Below are 21,358 nucleotides of genomic sequence, written 5' to 3'. Positions count from 1 at the left end.
TGGAAGCATTAATAATGATCTTTCAAAAATCATTGGACTCTGGCATGGTCGAGATGAATGGAAAATTGCAAAATGTCACTCCACTCTAAGAAAGGAGGAAGGCAGCAAAAAGAAAATTATAGACTAATTAGCCTGACTTCAATGGTTGGGAAAATGTTAAAGTCATTTGTTAAGGATGAGGCTTTGGAGTACTTGGTGACACAGGACAAGATTGGACAAAGTCAGCATAGTTTCTTTCAAGGAAAATCTTGCCTGATGAACCTGTTGGAATTCTTTGACATGTTTACAAGTAGGATAGATAAAGGATGTAGTTAGTGGATGTTGTATATTTGGACTTTCAGAAGGCATTCAACAAGGTACCACACATGAGGTTTTTCACCAAGTTAAGAGCCTATGGTATTACAGGAAAGTTACTGGCATGGTTAGAGCATTGGCTGATTGGTGGGAGGCAACAGGTGTGAATAAATAGATCCTTTTCTGGTTGGCTGCCAGTGACTAGTGCTGATCGGCAGGGCTCAGTATTAGGAATGCTTCTTTTTATGATGTATATAAATGATTTAGATAATAGATGGCTTTGTTGCAAAGTTTGCAGATGATATAAAGACTGTGGAGGGGGCAGGTAGTGTTGAGGAAATAGGTAGGCTGCAGAAGGATTAGGAGAATAGGCAAGAGAGTGGTAAATGAAATACAATGTTATAGAATGCATGGTCATGCACTTTGATAGAAGAAATAAACAAGCAAATGATTTTCTATACGTGGAGAAAATCCAAAACTTTGAGAAGGGTCTTGGGAGTCCTTGTACAGAACACCCCAAAGGTTAACTTGCAAGTAGAGTTGGTGGTGAGGAAGGCAAATGCAATGTTTGCCTTCATTTCAAGAGATCTAGAGTACAAGAGCAGGGATGTGATGCTGAGGCTTTATAAGGCACTGGTGAGGCCTCACCTTGAGTATTGTGAACAGTTTTGGGCTCCTCATAAAAGAAAAGATGTGCTGGCAAAGGAGAGGATTCAAAGGAGGTTCACAGGGATGATTCTAGAAATGAAAAGGTTATAAGGCCATAAGTTATAGGAACAGAAGTAGGCCATTCAGCCCATCGAGTCTGCTCTACTATTCAATCATGGGCTGATCCAATCCTTCCAGTCATCCCCACTCCCCTGCTTTCACCCCATACCCTTTTATGCCTGGCCAATCAAGAACCTATCTATCTCTGCCTTAAATACGCACAATGACTTGGCCTCCACAGCCACTCATGGCAAGCATACTCTACAGATTTACCACACTCTGACTAAAGTAATTTCTCTGCATCTCAGTTCTGAAAGGACATCCTTCAATCCTGAAGTTGTGCCCTCTTGTCCTAGAATTCTCTACCATGGGAAATAATGTTGCCATATCTAACCTGTTCAGGTCTTTTAACATTCTGAATGTTTCTATGAGATTCCCCCCCCCCCCCCCCCCCATTCACCTGAACTCCAGGGAATACAGCCCAAAAGCTGCCAGATGTTCCTCATAAGGTAACCCTTTCATTCCTGGAATCATTGTCATGAATCTTCTCTGAACTCTCTCCAATGTCAGTATATGCTTTCTAAAATAAGGAGCCCAAAACTGCACACAATACTCCAAGTGTGGTCTCACAAGTACTTTATAAAGCCTCAACATCACATTCTTGCTCTTATATTCTATACTTCTAGAAATGAATGTCAACATTGCATTTGCCTTCTTCACAACCGACTTAACCTGGAGGTTAACCTTTAGGGTATCGTGCATAAGGATTGTCCAGTTGCTTTGCATCTCTGCATTTTGAATCCTCTCCACATCTAAATAATAGTCTGCCTGTTTATTTCTTCTACCAAAGTGCATGACCACACACTTTCCAACACCTCATTTCACCTGCCACTTCTTTGCCCATTCCCCTAAATTATCCAAGTCTCTCTGCAGGCTCTCTTCATACAAGGGACATTTAATAGCTCCGAGTCTGTACTCGCTGGAATTTAGAAGAACAATGGAGTAGGGGGTGGAGAATCTCATTGAAACCTTTCAAATGTTGAAAGGCCTGGACAGAGTTGGTGGAAAATATGTTTCCCATGGTAGGGGAGTCTAAGACAAGATGGCACATCCTCAGGATAGAGGGGCAAATAGAGATGTGGAGAAATTTCTTTGGCCAGAGGGTGATGAATTTGTGGAATTTATTTCCACAGGCAGCTACGGAGGCCACATTGTTGGGTGTATTTAACGCAGAGCTTGATAGGTTCTTGATTGAATATAGTATCAAAGGTTACGGGGAAAGGCTGGGGAGTGGGGCTGAGGAGGGGGAAAAATCCAAAATGATTGAATGGGAGAATAGACTCAATGGGTCAAATAGCCTAATTCCACTCCTACGCCTTATGGAATTATGTAATATTTGCTAGAGTGCAGACAGTGTGGCACGGGAATACCATAGCTAATTCCAGGGGGGCAATTATGAAAACATCAGTAGGTCATTTGACAAGGTTCAGCATGACGGGTTGGTCCAAAAGGATACAGCACATGGAATCCAAGGCATTCTAGTGTCTAGAGGTGTAGTTCATTTTGTATGAACATTACTTCCTGTATATAAGCTGCTTTTGTCTATCATTTCCTATACGGGTTAACTTGGATTTTGTTTTGAAGCACGTGTGGAAAGACATCCATCTCCATCCACTCTTTAGTTACCCTTTTCACAAGTAAGGTACCATTAAAAATCCTGAAAGAAGCTGTCGTCTCAGGTAACTTCTGAGATGTATAACTTGCTGCATAGCTTTGTATTTATGCACTGCAAAGGCAGTAGAGAGAAACAACTCATTTTCAAAAGGCATTGCCCACAGATTGGAGACAAATCTAAATGCTGTACACAACAATGTCAGCTTCCAACTTGAGCAACGATGATCGCCGAGATGCAGAAGTCAGTCAGTCAGAATTTGCGAAACTCGAATGAGTCCACGATTATGTTAGCTGCAACATAAGCCTGTGGCAGAAGAACCGAAGTGGCAAGAATGAGCATGGGTTAATCTAAGCGCAAAGCTGAGATGCAAATTGAAAGCTCACACAGACATGGAGAAAGCACGTGTAAAGGCTGCACCAAATAAGCTCAAGGAAGAGCACGAGGCTGAGTTTGTCTCAGCAAAGGCAAAGGTGTATGAAGCAGCAGCTGATTTAGTGGTGAATCTGCAATTAGAATCAGTCATGCTTTACCGTCACAACAGCCAAAACAGCTTACTAAAGAGCATGTCCAAATGCATTTGAGCCATGGAAAAAAAAGAGCTCTCCAGCACGACAAGGAGAGGTTGTCCATATCACACAGCCAACATGCCTTTCACATAGTCCAGACGTTGATAGTCAAGGTCCACAGCAGCAAGGACCCACAACACCTCTTCTGCAGTTTCATTACAGCGAAGACTTCAATCAAAAGTTGATACGTCTCTCCAACCCAGGACACTTGATTGGCCAACCAGTCTTCACAATGCCCTCATTCAGGAGCTGCAAGTGCATTAGATTTGGCTCGCTATTTGGCTCATCAAGATCAGGTCACATCAGAACTTAGGTGTTTGACAACCAGCCTGCCAGTCGTCTGTCCTGGAAGTTAAGCTTTTGCAATGTATTAGAAGAACTAAGTCTCAAACCTTGTCTGTATGTGACTTGTCAGAGAGTTGCTACAACATTGAATTGACTTCATTACTTACATTCTTCATATACATGAGTGAAAATCTTTATATTACGTCTCCATCTAAATGTGCAATGTGAAATTTATCGTAATTTATAATAAATAGTGTGTGCAACAATATAACATAGAAATACAGCTATGGCAGCACAAGTTAATCAATCTGATGGCCTGGTGGAAGAAGCTGTCCTGCAGCCTGTTGGTCCTGGCTTTTATGCTGCGGTACCACTTCCTGGATGATAGCACCTGGAATAGTTTGTGGTTGGGGTGACTCAGGTCCCCAATGATCCTCTGGGCCCTTTTTACACACCTGTCTCTGTAAATGCCCTGAATAGTGGGAAGTTCACATCTACAGATGCACTGAGCTGTCCGCACCACTCTCTACAGACTCCTGCGATTGAGGGAAGTACAGTTCCCACACCAGGCAGTGATGTAGCCAGTCAAGATGTTCTCAATTGTGCACCTGTAGAAAGTTCTTAGGATTTGGGGGCCCATACCAAACTTCTTTAACTGTCTGAGGTGAAAGAGGTGCTCTTGTGCCTTTTTCACCACACAGCTGGTATGCACAGACCACGTGAGATCCTCAGTGATGTTTATGTCAAGGAACTTAAAGCTGTTCATCCTCTCAACCCCAGAGCCATTGATGTCAATAGGGGTTAGCCTGTCTCCATTCTTCCTGTAATCCACAACCAGCTCCTTTGTTTTTGCAACATTGACAGAGAGGTTGTTTTCTTGATAGGGTGATGACTTTTTCCCCTGTAGACTGCCTCATTATTATTTGTCAGCAAATTTAATTAGCAGATTTGAGCTGTGGGTGGCGATACAGTCATGAGTATACAGAGAATAAAGAAGGGGGCTTAGGACACAGCCCTGAGGGGCACCCGTGTTGAGGGTCAGAGGGGCAGAGATGAGGGAGCCCACTCTTACCACCTGTCAGCAATCTGACCGGATCCAGCTCCACAAGGCATGGTGAAGGTTGAGGTCTCTGAGCTTCTTGCCAAGCCTGGAGAGAATTATGGTGTTGAATGCTGAGCATGTAATCAGGGTTAGAGCTGTGTATATTAATAACCCAGCTAAGGATTTACAAATGCTGTGGCAGAGGCAGGACAAATACCATGACTCTCCAGAAGCAATTAAATAATCTTTTCAGTAGACTCAATAGCTTTCAAAAGCCCTCACACCAAGAATTGCAGAAGCTACTGAAGCTTGCAGAACTATTGTCAGAACTGCAAGCAGTAAAAAAAAACACTTGCAGATTGGAGATGCTTTCTAAAGGAGCACTCAATGGGTTTCAAAAGTTGTGCTTCAAAGCTCTAAGCAAAAGATTGTAAAGCTATCATACACTGCATTGAGTGTAATAGTGACCAACACATATCAGCACTTCATTCTGAGACAGCAACTTAGGCTATGACTGGTTCCAACACACCAGCGGGGAGCCAGCTGAGTATCCATCAGATGTAGCTTCTTCATCATGCACAGAGGTGTGTGGGAACACCTTCAACAAATCCTGCTCTAAAATACAAAACATATACTCAAAAGCCAAAAAGGGGGGGGGGGGGGGGGGGGGGGGGGGGTTCAAGTTAGCCTGGTTATCCTTGTCAACACCTGGAGGAAAAGGGCTTGTTTTGCTGTTGTTTTGTTGCTTGTTGTGTTCTGTATTGTGGGCATGCCATGTTGGTGCCAGAGCGTGTGATGTCATTTGCATGCTGCCCCAGTACATCCTTGGGTGTGCTGGTTGTTAACATAAATGATGCCTTTCACTGTATGTTTCCATGTACGTACATATAATAAAGGAATCTGAATGTGTAAAGGTATAAAAAAAGTTATTTTCCTTAAATGGTGCTATTTTAAGGGGGAGAATTGCAAGAATGACACAGGGATGCTTATTCATAAACCCATAAACTGACAAGTAAAGACGGTCTGGCTGTCAGGAAAATATGTTATTGGCCTTCAGTATATTGCTAAGCAACAAATCAACAATCAAACAGCATGGATAGTGATCCATATTTGGTCACATTTTAAAAATTCAATAAACAAAATAAAGATTGAGACATATACTGTATGTAGGAACCTATATTAAAAGAAAGTTTTTAAGTGTATTCTTAAGGATTTCTCTAACCACATGCAAATTCTCCTTTCCCCACAGACTGATTGCATTGTAGTAATTATGCACAAGCTATTAAGGACTTAATTAACACTTCATTGAAAAAGGTTAACATTTTTAAATTGTCCAGAATTGGAATCGTAATGATAGCAAAGCAGTGTACTATGAAGTTGACAGTAATTTCCTGAAGTCCGCAAATACAGAAATTGAGAAATTGTCATTGGTGTTACCCTGAGTGTTCTCCAGAAGATTTGGCAGAGAGAAATCTTTTGAAAGGCATGTATTAATTTTTCTGCATCATATTGGCACCAAAAGTATTATAGAAGATGTAACAAAATCAACTGAAAATATTTGTTAAATACAGTCGGCCCTCCTTATCCGCGGATTCCGCATGTGCGGATTCAACCAACCACGGATCAGGAAAACCTGTAAGTTCTCTCTCCAGCACTCGTTGTTTGAGCATGTACAGACTATGTTTTCTTGTCATTATTCCCTAAACAATACAGTATAACAACTATTTACATAGTATTAGGTATTATAAGTAATCTAAAAGTGACTTAAAAGTACAGGCAGCCCCAGGTTATGAATAAGTTCCGTTCCTGAGTCCGTGTTTAAGTCGGATTTGAAGTCAGAACAGATACATCCGGTATTATTTAGCGTCAGTTAGTCAAACGTTTTTCTTAGTATATAGTACATATTTTACCTTACTATGTATATAAAACGCTTAAGAAACATACGTATTTCAATAATTAAACCACTGCGTTGCTTAGTTTTCATTGGGGCAAAGCCTTTCACATGCTCCATTAAAATTGTTCCAATTGTTGGCCAACTGTAGTCTAATGCTTTTCCAATGACCAATGGCGTTTCACCTCTTTCCAATCACTTTATTACTTCCACCTTATTTTCAATCATGATCGTGATTATTTTCATGAACAGAAACACTGCGGATTCAGAGCTGCACGGCCGGGTCCTAATGTCCACCGCACTGAGACAGGTTAAATAAGGAACTTGAGCATCCATGTTTTTTTGTATCCGTGTGGGGGGGGGGGGGTCTTGGAACCAATCCCCCGCGGATAAGGAGGGCCGACTATGTCCATTTTAAACCAATTCTTTTGAATATACCAATTATTTTGCTCTCTAAATTGATTAAGGGATCAGTTACAGACAGCTTTCTTACCATGATTTCTTTTATGTAAGAATTGTGCAACGTAATTAGATGCTGAACCTGTCTAAAGACATTTTCTGGACAGAACAAAGATCTATGTTATGATGATACCAGAATAAAATCAATCTGGATAAGGCAACGCCATATCAGAAACTGCTAACCTCTTGCAGGCAGCATTCTTCAGAATCAGGTTAAATTTCACAGACATATTTCATGTGTGGTGGGGTGGAGATATGTCTCTACTAAAGGTTGCAGGTCACTCTTGGGCAATGTGTAGAATAGTCGTAAGAGCAGCTGGTGCATATTGCAAATCCTGGTTATGCAACCACTGATGCCAGGGAGACAATCTCTGAAGAGAATTGATAATGGCTGGTGACACCCACCTTGTAAAGACACTGCCCAGAAGAAGACAAAGGCAAACCATTTCTGCTGAAAAATTTGCTAGGAATGTCATACGACACAGCACATAATGATGATAATGAGCTGTGAAATTTGTTGTTTTGTGGCAGTAGTATATTGTAATACACAATAAAAAAACTGTAAGTTGGTTTCCGGTGACGTCATCGTCGAGAATGGCAGCTTAAGTCACTCGCTCCTCCAGAAAAACGCGTATTAAGCCCCATTAACCCGTCAAATATAATATTTTTTGAAAAATATTTGAACTGAAAAGAGGGGCAAAAATGGGGAGAAGAAATGGAAATAAAAAAGCGACACTGCGGAGCCTGCATCCGAGAGGAGTGCAGCGAACGGCTCTCCGACCCGACCGCGTGCTAGCAAGGCGGACACCGGGCCTCGTTCAGTTGAAGGGGCGAATGTCTTCGAAATCCTGAAATAAGAGAGTTCCGGAAAGAAATAGAGCAGCAGCTCGCCAGCGTTAATTGAAAAAATAGCGGTGGCAGAGACTGGCATTGAGAAGGTAGAATATAGCTTTCAAAACGTGGAACGGATACTGATCAAGACAATAAAAATCATACATCACCAAGAAGTAAACTGCTTGACCTGGAGGGAAGATCACGGTGGAAAAATATCAGAATCTACAACGTTCCCAAAGGAGCGGAGTTTATGACGGAGTTTGTAGGAAAGTTACCGCGGGATGCGCTGGATCTTCCCCCGGCTATGAAGCTGGAAGTCGAAAGAGCCCAGAACCTTAGTCCCAAAACCTACCCAGGATAGAAAGCCACGCTCGATAATAATTAAATTCCTTCGGTACAGCACCAAGGCGCAGAGTCTACAAAGGGCCTGGGGTAAGAAGGGTGTTTTTAGAGGATAAATTAATATATTTCGACCAAGATTACCCCCCTCCCCCGTAGTCCTCCAGAAACACAAAGAATACTCCGAAGTAAAGCGAGTATTAAAGCAAAATAAGATTAGATTTCAAACTCCGTACCCTGCTAAACTTCAAGTGTTTTATGATAACGGGACACGGTTGTACCAGACAGTGGAAGAGGCGACTACAGACATGAAGGCAAGCATGACCAAAACGAAGGAAAGACTGGCTGAGGAATTGTCCCGCTCCGCTTGGGAAATAGTGCGAGAAACGAGAAGGCAGGAGACGGGAGGAGGCCGAGAGAAACGTATCAGGAAGAGACCGGGAGTTTCCCAAAGACAGTCCTCACCCCCTTCAGAAGAGCCATAAGGTTTGGATAACTTTAAAAATGTTGAGAAGCTAAACAGAAGCAAAAGTCAACGGTGATATACCTATCTCGAGAAATACTTATTTATAATGTGGATTTTATATTACTTAGTTGTTATTCTTTATTCGCTCACTTACTCCTTTTTCCCCACCAAAATGAGAATATATGTGTGTGTGTATATATGTATGTATATAAGAGTACACAGGGAAATCTTTTCTGTGTAATGGATTTGTTCACTGACTTTTATGAATACTGCAATGGGGGTCTTCAACTCCAAATAGGAGGGGTTATCCCCCACAGCTAGACATTTCCTCTAGCTCAACGCAGGGTCATTTACTAGAGACCTCAGCCTTGGAATTACACGTTTATTGCCATTTTTGTTATTATTTGAGTTTCTTGATTCTTATTTGTTCAGGGAGTAGATCGATTAAGTTTTATTCTAATTTCAATGATACATTGACAGATAAATACAGATGGCTAAGGACAAGGTAAAATTCATTTCTTTTAATGTAAATGGGCTATTAAATCCAATCAAACATAAGAGAATTTTATCCAAAATGAAAAAAAGAACAAGCCCATGTAGTATATTTACAGGAGACTCATTTAAGTGATAATGGGCATAAAAAACTAAAGAGAATGGGCTTCACTAATCTGTTTTTCTCCTCATATAAATCAGGACATAGGAGAGGAGTTGCTTTTCTTATCTCAAATAAGCTAAATTTTGAAAAAATATTCAAAATGGGAGATAAAGGGGGCAGATATATTCTGCTAAGGGGAAATACAGACGGCAATTCAGTTACTCTATTTAATATATACGCACCCCCGGGAAGTGATATTGGTTTCTTTCAGAAAATTACTGATATTATGGTCACGGAAACAGAAGGTCTCCTGATATATGGGGGAGACTTAAATTTACAATTACAACCAAACTTAGACTCTTCCAATAGAAAAACCTATGAAACAAAATCTTTGCATAAGAAAGTTAATACACTTTTTGAGGATGTTGGTTTAATTGATATATGGAGGGAACTTTTTCCTGACAGAAGGGATTATACTCATTATTCTGCTCCACATTCTGTATATACAAGAATAGACTATTTCATAACATTTGGAAAAGACAAAGACAAAATAAACACCTGTGGAATTGGGACAAAAGATGTAAGTGACCATGCACCTATATATTTATCTGTTGATTTTGACTTACAACCAAAGAATACTATTTGGAAACTAAATTCAAGTCTACTCAATGATCCGTACTTTAAGGAACAAATTAAAAAAGAAATTGGTCTCTACTTAGAATTTAATGATAATGGAGAGGTTTCACCTCCCATTTTATGGGATAATCTTAAGGCTGTCTTAAGAGGGAAAATTATAGTGATATCTTCATATAAGAAAAAAATAAGGAATAAAACATTAGAGGAATTACAAAATAGGTTGAAGGAACTAGAGAAAAAACACAAATTGAATTTGGCACAGGATACATTAGGGGAAATTAAAAGAATTAGGAATGAAATAAATAATTTGGCTACGCAAGAAATCAGGAAAAACTTAATGTTTCTGAAACAGAGACATTATGAAAGTGGATCGAAATCTATGAAAATACTGGTGTTGAAACTAAAAAAAAAGCAGAAAATACAATTCATTGAATTAGGGACCCAAGAACGAAAATGATAAAAAATAAGCCAAGTGAAATTCAAGAAACTTTTGAAGTGTTTTACAAAACGCTATATTCCAAAGTTCCAGGGGGAAGCATAACCCAAATTGACACCTTCTTGAATTCTCTAGTTACCCACTTTAAACAAAGAACAAAATAGAACGATGACTGCTGACATAACTGAAGTTGAATTAAAAGCTGCAATTAGTAGGCTTAAATTAAGCAAGTCACCAGGATCAGATGGGTATACGGCAGAGTGGTACAAAGAATTTAAAAATGAGTTAATTCCTGTTTTACTCCCCACACTGAACTGGGCTCTAAAAAAGGCACAAATGCCACCCAGTTGGAAGGAAGCGATAATCTCAGCTATACCGAAAGAAGGCAAAAATGGAATGCAGGTCATTTAGACCAATATCCGTTCTTAATGTAGATGATAGGTTATTTACCTCCATCATGGCCAAACGATTAGAGGAGTTTCTACCCATACTGATACATAATGATCAGACAGGTTTTATACGACAACGCCAGACTCAAGACAATATACGAAGGACACTTCACATTATGGATCATATACAAAAAAAAACAAAGCAATAGTGATAAGTGTGGACGCTGAAAAAGCATTTGATTCGGTTAATTGGAATTTTCTTTACAGAGTTTTACATAGATTTCATTTCCAAGACACAATTATTAAAACTATACAGACACTATATGACAATCCTACTGCTAGGATTAAAATCGATGGATATTTATCAAATAGTCTTACCCTAGAAAGGGGCACGAGACAGGGTTGTGCATGGTCACCACTACTCTTCGCGTTATATCTAGAATCATTAGCTCAATACATCAGACAAAATGAAGATATCAGGGGAATTACTATTAAAGGAACCGAGCATAAATTGGCTTGTTATGCGGATAACATTTTGATCTATCTAGGGCAACCAACATACTCTTTACCTAAATTGATGCAATCCTTTAAACAATATGGTCAATTATCTGGATACAAGATCAACATAGATAAAACCCAATTACTTTCAATTTCTCTTGGTGGGCTATAGTAATATGAAAGTCGATACCCCTAGGCATGGCACACAGTCTTTCAAATATTTGGGCATCATTATGCCAAAAGATTTGGCAAAATTATCAGAATGTAATTATCAGCCTTTATATAAAAGAATTACAGAAGATGTGGCAAGATGGAGCCTGATTGCTTTTTTCAGTCTCAGTTCAAGGATTGAGTCTATTAAAATGAATATACTACCCAGACTGTTATATCTCTTTCAGACCCTACCAATAGAGATTAATCAAAATCAATTCAATGAATGGAACAAGATGCTACCAAGGTATATTTGGCAGGGTAAAAGGCCTACAGTTCGTCTCAAAACTTTGCAATTAGCAATGGAAAAGGGGGGGGATGGGGCTTGCCTTCTCTTAGAGATTATTATTTTGCAGCACAGTTAAGAGCTGTGATATGTTGGTGCAACCCGTCATATGATGCTCAATGGAAAAACATTGAGAAGCGGGTACTTCCCATCCCCATACAAGCATTTTTGGCTGATAACAACCTGCAAAGGTACATAAATACTATTGATAACCCATGGGTGAAATTGACTCTTAAAATATGGAAAACTACTATAAAAGAATATAATCTAGAGGGAGATATTGCAATTCTTAAATGGTGTGCATATGATTCTGATTTTACACCAAATAAATTGAATGCTAGATTTAAGGACTGGACAGCAAAAGGAATAACAGTTCTTTGCAACATAATGAAAGAAGGAACACTGTTCAGTTTTGAAATGCTTGAAGAGAAACACTTATTAGAAAAACAAGATTTTTTTTAAATCAGTATTTACAGATGCGAAAGTATGTTAATAAGACGCTTACAAATGTAACCAAGGCAAATACATGCTTGATAGAGCTCTTTAGAAAAGCATATACCGTAGATGTCGGATTATAAGCCGCTACTTTTTTCCCACATTTTGAACAGCTTTGAACACTGCGGCCTTTACTACGGTGCGGCTAATGCATGATTTTTTTTCATGCCGCCAAAAACATTTTGCCTCGTAACAGTAGACCAATAAAATTGATGAGTAGTTCACAGAGGTCCAATGAAATTGTACAATAAATCAAGCGCACTTTCACAATTAAATTATTGTAAATCAGTCATTTGTACTCACCCTCATCAACATGGAAAACACTCGAAGAAAAGCATTGTGCTGCCTTTATGGCAGTTATTTAGTTTATAATATTTTCGCTTAGTAATTCATTTGTTAGTTAAAGTTAGAAGTGTTTTAACTATATTTGTTTTCTGTACTACATCCCGGGATGCTATGACATCACACCCGGTTTCGCCGCGTCTTGTGGGAAATACCGGTTTGCGATAAACGGGAAGGCGGGGGGCGAGCGGCGGAGCGAAAACGCTGCTTTTAAGTTAAAGGCGATCAATAACTTTTCCTGGTAGGCTGCAGTATATATATTTTTTACCAGTCGTTAGGAGATATTGGAATGTTGTTCAGTAAAAAAGTATACGCAACGTATATTTAAAAGTAGCCGCGTTACAGGCACAGTTCGAAAAAAAGCATTTGCAATATGTATTTGTTTATGTTACCATATGGATTTAATTAAAAGTTAAAAAATCCTCACGTGTAATATCTTTCTGTGTAAATATCTCATATTACAACGTGGGACACCTGCGGCCGAAAATCCGGTGCGGCCTAAAATCCGGTGCGGCTTGTACAAGTACAAAATTGATTTTATTTCTAAAATTAGAGCCAGCGGCTTTTAATCAGGTGCGCTCTGTAGTGCGAAATCTACGGTAATTCAGATAATGGTAGTAGAATCATTTCAAGCATGTATAAGGAGCTGTCAAATCTTAAAACACATTCGACTTCATACATTAAAACAAAATGGGAGAAGGAAGAAGGGATAATTATATCTGAGGAAGAATGGACAACAATATGGAGATATCAATGGAAGTGTACCAATTCACAGAAATGGAGGGAGTTTGGATAGAAAAACTTGATAAGATATTACACCCTCTCAGAAATCCCACTATGATAGTAACCTCCCCGTTTGCTGCAGAAATTGTGGAAATCAAAATGCAAATCATTATCATATTTTTTGGGACTGCCCTGTTATCAAAAACTATTGGAGGGGGATACACAATGCCCTACACGACATCTTTAAATGTGAAATACCCTTGGAGAGTAAGACCATATATTTTGGATATATAGCTCAAGAATGGTTGAAAAGAGATAAATATTTAATGAATATACTGTTGGTGGCTGGTAAAAAGACTCTTACTAGGAAATGGTTATCACAGGAGAGCCCAACTTTAAATACCGTAGATTCCGGACTACAGAGCGCACCTGATTAAAAGCCGCTGGCTCTAATTTTAGAAATAAAATCAATTTTTTACTTGTAAAGGCCGCACTGGATTTTCGGCCGCAGGTGTCCCACGTTGTAATATGAGATATTTACACAGAAAGATATTACACGTGAGGATTTTTTAACTTTTAATTAAATCCATATGGTAACAAAAACAAATACATATTGCAAATGCTTTTTTTCGAACCGTGCCCGTAACGCAGCTACTTTTAAATATACGTTGCGTATACTTCTTTACTGAACAACATTCCAATATCTCCTAACGACTGGTAAAAAATATATATACTGCAGCCTACCAGGAAAAGTTATTGATCGCCTTTAACTTAAAAGCAGCGTTTTGGCTCCGCCGCTCCCCCCCTCCTTTCCGTTTATCGCAAACTGGTATCCCACAAGACACGGCGAAACCGGGTGTGACGTCATAGCATCCCGGGATGTAGTACAGAAAACAAATATAGTTAAAACTCTTCTAACTTTAACTAGAAAATGAATTACTAAGCGAAAATATTATAAACTAAATAACTGCCATAAAGGCAGCACAATGCTTTTCTTCGAGTGTTTTCCATGTTGATGAGGGTGAGTACAAATGACTGATTTACAATAATTTAATTGTGAAAGTGCGCTTGATTTATCGTACAATTTCATTGGACCTCTGTGAACTACTCATCAATTTTATTGGTCTACTGTTACGAGGCAAAATGTTTACGAGGCGGCATGAAAAAAAATAATGCATTAGCCGCTCCGTTTTAAAGGCCGCAAATTTCAAAGCAGTTCAAAATGTGGGAAAAAAGTAGCGGCTTAAAATCCGGGATCTACGGTACATGGATGGAAATTACAATGGACATTTACAAAATGGAGAAGATAACAGCATCTGTTATTCATAAGCTGGAACAATTTGATTCATACTGGGAAAAATGGTTTAAGCTCATAGACTCATAGTCAATGCCTCATAGACCTGATTTTATTCTCACAAATCAATGAATCTGTTGTAAATAAAAAATCACTCCCTACTTGTACATAATTCTTTCCTTTTGCTTGTTTTTTCTTTCCACTCTTTTCTATAAGTGTTTACCCCAGATAAATACTTTGTGGAGATTTTGTGATATATATGATTATATGATATATATGTACAATGTCTGAAATACATCTTATGGAAATGTTTGTTTCATGAACTTCAATAAAAAAATTACAAAAAACTAAATTATAGTGTATAATAATAAATTGAATAAAGAGTGCAAAAAGAGTGAAAAAATAGTGAGGTAGTGTACATGGGTTCATTGTCCATTCAGAAATGTGATGGTAGAGGGGAAGAAGCTGTTCCTAAAACATTGAGTGTGCCTTCAGGTTTCTGTAACTTCTCCTTGATGGTAGCAATGAGAAGAGGATGTTGGCCCAAAACATCATCCGTACTTCTCCCTATAGATGCTGCCTGGCCTGCTGAGTTCTGCCAGCATTTTGTGTGTGTTGCTCAGATTTCCAGCATCTGCAGATTTTCTTTTGCTTGGAAAGAGTGAGCAGTTTCAAGTTCCGCAAAGTCAATATCTCTGAAGATCTCTACCGGGTCTAACATATTGATACAACTGCAAAGAAGGCAGGGCAGTAGCTATATTGCTTTAGGAGTTCGAAGAGACTTGGTATGTCACCAAAGATTCTTGCAAATTTCTACATAAGTACTGTGGAGAGTATCACCAAGACCAAGGAGATGGTGGTGGACTTTAGGAGATCTAGGCCTCATATGGAGCCAGTGATCATTAATGGAGAATGTGTGGAGCAGGTTAAGACCTACAAGTATCTGGGAGTACAGTTAGACGAGAAGCTAGACTGGACTGCCAACACAGATGCCTTGTGCAGGAAGGCACAGAGTCGACTGCACTTCCTAAGAAGGTTGGCGTCATTCAATGTCTGTAGTGAGATGCTGAAGATGTTCTATAGGTCAGTTGTGGAGAGCGCCCTCTTCTTTGTGGTGGTGTGTTGGGGAGGAAGCATTAAGAAGAGGGACACCTCACGTCTTAATAAGCTGGTAAGGAAGGCGGGCTCTGTCGTGGGCAAAGTACTGGAGAGTTTAACATCGGTAGCTGAGCGAAGGGCGCTGAGTAGGCTACGGTCAATTATGGATAACTCTGAACATCCTCTACATAGCACCATCCAGAGACAGAGAAGCAGTTTCAGCGACAGGTTACTATCGATGCAATGCTCCTCAGACAGGATGAAGAGGTCAATACTCCCCAATGCCATTAGGCTTTACAATTCAACCGCCAGGACTTAAGAACTTTTTAAAAGCTATTATTAATGCTTTTTGAGATAGTGATTTAGATGCATATCATATTTTTTACTGAGTTAAGTATTGTATGTAATTAGTTTTGCTACAACAAGTGTATGGGACATTGGAAAAAAGTTGAATTTCCCCATGGGGATGAATAAAGTATCTATCTATCTATCTATCTACTGTGGAGAGCATTCATCACCGTCTGGTATGGAGCATTCACTACACAGGATTGGAAATAGCTGCAGAAAGTTTTAAACTCAGCCATCTCCATCACAGCACTAGTCTTCCCAGCACCGAGGACACCTTCAAAAGGCAATGCCGGAAAAAGGCGGCATCCATCATTAAGGACCCCCATCACCCAGGTCATGCCCTCTTCTCACAAACAATAGAAAATCTGCAGATGCAACACATAAAATGCTGGAGGAACTCAGAAGGCCAGGCAGCATCTATGGAAAGTACAGTCGAGTGTGTGTTGCTTACACTTTCCAATGCTGATCCCTTGATGAGGACTGGTGTGTGTGTTCTCTCAACTTCCCTTTCATGAAGTTCACAATTAATTCCTTGGTCTTACTGATGCTAGTGCAATGTTGTAGATTGTGACACCACTCAACCAGCTGATCTAACTCACTCCAGTGCTCCTCCTTGTCACCATCTAAATTTTGCCAACAATAGTTCTGTCATCGGCAAACTTATAGATGGCGTTTGAGCTCTGCCTAGCCACAGTTGTGGTTGTAGAGAGAATAGAGCAGTGGGCTAAGCATGCATCCATGATGTGCATCCATGTCAGCAAGATGTTATTTCTGATCTCTACTGGAAGTCAAGGTTCTAGGTGCAGAGGGAGTATATAGGCCCAGGTTTTGTAGCCTGTTGATTAGTACTGGGGGTATGATGGTGTTGAATGCTGAGCTGTAATCAATAAATCGATGTCAGTATTGTTATCGTCCAGATGATCCAAGACTCAGTGACGAGCAAGTGAGATCTTATGATGGCATAGGCAAATTGCAGTCCTTGCTGAGGCAGGAGTTGATTCTGGTCATAACCAACCTCTCAAAGCAATTCATCACAACAGATGTGAGTGCAACTGGATGAAGGTCATTGAGACAAATCACCCCGCACTTCTTGGGCTGTGGCATGATTGTCACCCTTTTGAAGTAAGTGGAAATTTCCAACCACAGCTGTGAGACCATGAAGATTTCCTTGAATACTTCTGCCAGTTTGTTGTAACAGGTTTTCAGTGCCCTACTGGGTATACCAGCACCTTGAGGGTGCACTCTCTTGAAAGATGTTCTGACATCAGACTTTGAGACAGAGACCACAGGGTCACCAGATGCTGCAAGGATTTACGCAGGAGTATTTTTATAATATCTTTCAAAGTATGCATAAAAGGTATTAAACTCATTTGAGAGTGAAACATCACAGCCATTCATGATGTTAGGTTTCGCCTTGTAGGAAGTAAGCCCTTGGGTTATGGGAACAGTTCAATGATGGTTTAGGGAAGTTATCCTCTCTGGTTCAAGACCCCGATTGTTGAGGGTTAATAATGGTTCCTGAATCTAATGGTGTGGGTCCCAAGGCTTCTGTATTTACTTCCTGACGGCAGCAGAAGAGAGCATGTCCTGGATGGTGGGGAGGGATTTACTCATAATGGACTGGGCCATACCCACCTCTCTTTGTAGGATTTTCCATTCAAGGACATTAGTGTTTCCATACGTGGCCATAATGCATCTAGTCAATATTCTCTTCACCACACATTATAGTTTGCAAAGATTTGACAAGATATCTAAACCTTTGACAAACTTCTAAGCGAGTAGAAGAGCTGCCGTGCTTTCTCCATAATATTGCTTGTGTTGGACCCAGGACAGATTTGCTGAAATGATAACACCAAGGAATTTAAAGCTGCCTAGCCCCTCCACCTATGATTCTACCCCTCCCACCCCACCCCAAAGAGAACGGCAATCAGCAATAATTGGCTCCTTGGTCGTGCTAACACTGAATGAGAGGTTGTTGTTGTGGCACCACTCAACCAGATTCTCAGTCTTTCTCCTGCTTGCTGATTCATCACCACCTTTGATTCAGCCAACGGCAGTGGCAACATCAGCAAATTTAAGTAAGGCATTGAAGCTGTGCTGAGCCACACCATCGTAAATGTAAAACAAGTAGAGCAGGGGACTGAGCATACAGCCTTGTGGTGCACCTGTGCTGATGGAGATTGTGGAGATGTTGTTACCAAACCAATCAACTTCAATGACATCTATTCTAACACATCTATGGATCCCAGAAGTTATTGTTGCTAAATAATTCTCATGCTTACATAATTGTTCTCATATGTCTGGAAGATATAACAGGCTGCCATTCAGCCAACAAGTCTATACAAGCTTTAAGATCAGTGTCCAACACATTTCCCTGTAAACTATTCACTCTCACTACTGATCGCATCTGTTCGCATTTTGATAATTTCACCATCTAGACATCTACATATTGTGGACAAAATTTATTAAAGCAGGTTTTGTTACAGTATACATTTCACAAAAAAATTGGAGAGAAAAACAATAGAGTAAACAGATAATGGATATCACAGACCCAATGAAGGGGTCACACCTAATAATTGTGGCAAAAATAGATTTGTTGTTTTGAACAAAAAAATGGCATTTGAGTAGTGTCGAATGGACCAAGAGAGAAAGGCACAGCCAGAAGGAATGCGCAGCTGATTAGGCAACATGAACACACTTGCTGCAAGGATGAATAGAAAAGAAAAAGATATCTTAAAGCTACATTAAATCAGTTTTTCACAATTTTTCTGCACAATTGTTATTAGTTGCTACAAAAGACAAAAATGCTTAACATCAGATTAAGATATAACCATCAATTTAAACATTCATTATGTGCCACAGCATATGATGTGGGCAATCATGACCTTGGCAATTTTTCCCTACAGAAGTAGTTTGCTATTGTCTTCTTCTGGGCAGTGTCTTAACAAGATAGGTGACCCCAGCCATTATCACTACTCTTCAGAGATTGTCTGTCTGGTGTCAGTGGCCACATAACCAGGACTTGTGACATGCACCAGGTGCTCATTCAACCGTTCACCACCTACTCACATAGCTTCACCTGACCCCGAGGAGGGAAGGAGTTCTTACATCTCTTTTGTTAAGAGACATATCTCCACCCTGCCAATCAATTTAAACACCTTCAAAAGAAAACTGTCATGCAGTGAGTCCCACTACACACAAATATAAGTGGCTAAAAATAACCAAGACTACAAATCAACAGTGGATTGAAGATACTATTCATTATATTATGTCCATGGCATGCTCTGTCTGCCAACTGAAATAATGAATTCTCCATCATTAAACAGCTGTTATTAGCAGGGTGAAACTGGACCACATTCAGCTAAAACAGATGGAAATGAAAAGATAATCTACAATGGTCACTTAAAGAGAAACCAGGTTGGTCACGTGCCAAATCCAAACTAGCTGCTTAAGTTCTTGCTTTTCAAATTATTCAATTAATTCATTTCATATTATATAATTTACCACATATTGCATTGGTGATTCACAACTCTTAAAGATGCCTAATAACTAAATATTTCATAGCATTTGATGAACTGCAGAATTGGGTTATAAACTAAATCTGTGAAAGCAGTGAAAGTGGAAATCACTGCCAGCTAGCTACCGCTGTTACCTCACAACAGTACAGGCTTCAGTTCTAACCCTAGGTGCACATAATGGAGAGTTTACATGTTCTTCCTGTGACCAGTTAAATTTCGGATGTTCTGGTTTCCACCCAGCCATATCCCAAAATAGTACCTGCTGGCATAGCCCTCGTTGTAACTTGTCCCCAGCATTAATAGCTGGTGGATGAAAGGTTAAGAGAATAGATGGGATGGATAAATAAGAGGGCTGGGCTTCATAGTTTGCTCTGGGTGTTGGCATTGACTCAATGGCTATTGAATAGGTGGCACGGGAAATAATGAGGACTGAGATTCCTAGAGTGCTCTGAGAGTCGGCATTGGATTCGATGGGCCAAATGGCTCCCATATGAGAAGGAAACAAGTCCAGTAAACCGTGCGCAAGTAGGCATATTAAATTTAAAAAAGGGCTAAATGTTCCCGACTGAATGTTAATCGGCATTTAATTAGCATTGTAGGTTGTCGTAGAAATGGGTTGCCGGTTGCAAATGGAACCGAAACCATTAAAACTGATAGCATTTCAGTAAAACAATAAATTATCTGGGGTCTAAAATTCCAAGAAAAGGCGCTGTGAACCTGGAAACCAGCAGTTCTATTGCCCTTGTCTCTTTAAAGACAGTCCTGTTGTCGAATGCAAAACATCCAACGTCCTGGTTAGGGCAACGTAAAGTCAATTATCCCGTGCACCTTCCTCTCAAGTGAGGAGTAAATAAACAGTGGGACGGATTGCCGCGGGGGTCACAGCGTGAATCTTCACTCGGCTTCACTTGGACAGTAACACCGACCACCGCCTCTTCTAACCCCAAACAGCTTCCTTCCGGACTCGCCTAAACCGACACGATCACCCACAATTTCACCATAGAATTCAGCGGAGTATCTTCCCCAACGTTTCCAATGACAGTAACACTTACAGAAACACCGCGGCGAACGTCCCGTCTCTTCCCAAAACTTTCGCCTTTACTATCACATCTACTTCGCCCATGCAATCATTCAAAAGTAAATATGGCGCCACGTTCCTGCCAGGACGCGCGAGCACCAATCACGCGCCGCTACTCCCGCCCTGTCCAATAGCCCGCCGCCTCTCCCGCCATATCCAATCCCCCGCTGCCGCTCCCGCCTTGTCCAATCACCCGCCGTCTCTCCCGCCCTGTCTAATCACCCGGCGTCTCTCCCACCCTGTCCAATCAACCGGCGCTTCTCCCGCTCTGTCCAATCAACCGGCGCCTCTACTGCGCTGTCCAATCCTGCGCCGCCTTGCTCACCTCTCATACTCCGCGCTGCCCTTTGTTCTCCGTCAGACCCAGCATCCCTTGCTTATTAATGCGGGTTGGAAGCTGTTTCTGGTGTCTCTTTCAGTAATGAACTGGGGAACTTTCGAACTTTTCTTCATTGGATGGACAGCTATTGCTTCAGAATTATGTTTTTCACATTATGATAACGTTCATTCAGCGTCAATCGGTACTCAATTTTAGCTATGTCCAACGCCACTGCGCATGCGTTCATCAGCCTCGGAATATGGCAGTGTCAACTGTTATCTGCATACCAATCCTTATTGTAAACTGCCTCCCCCAGTGTCATACGCATTTTAACCGGTTTATTAATGCTGACAACATGAAATGAGAAACTCAAAGGCAGTGGCACCCGTTATGAAATGATCGGATAATTTAAAACAGAATTTGCATAGGAAAATGGGTTGAGGTTGCGCGTCCACGTAACTTCGCACGGCTGTTAACGCGCTCGAGGAATGTAGTGGTACAACAAGGAAATATAAAACACGATGCCAGCTACTA

General features: G+C 40.4%; 1 protein-coding gene across 1 annotated transcript in view; it reads right to left on the bottom strand.

The window, feature by feature from the left end:
* stil (STIL centriolar assembly protein) overlaps positions 1–20,591 on the bottom strand; it is a 67,383-nt gene extending 46,792 nt beyond the window's left edge. The window contains exon 1 of the mRNA XM_073063048.1: positions 20,480–20,591. The gene's annotated coding sequence lies outside the window, so the exon portion shown is untranslated. The remainder of the gene's footprint in view (positions 1–20,479) is intronic.
* Between the last annotated feature and the right edge of the window lie 767 nt (positions 20,592–21,358).

This window comes from Hemitrygon akajei, chromosome 12 (assembly GCF_048418815.1).
Source record: "Hemitrygon akajei chromosome 12, sHemAka1.3, whole genome shotgun sequence".
NCBI classification, from domain to species: Eukaryota; Metazoa; Chordata; class Chondrichthyes; order Myliobatiformes; family Dasyatidae; genus Hemitrygon; species Hemitrygon akajei.
This window is presented reverse-complemented; position numbering and strand designations above follow the sequence as displayed.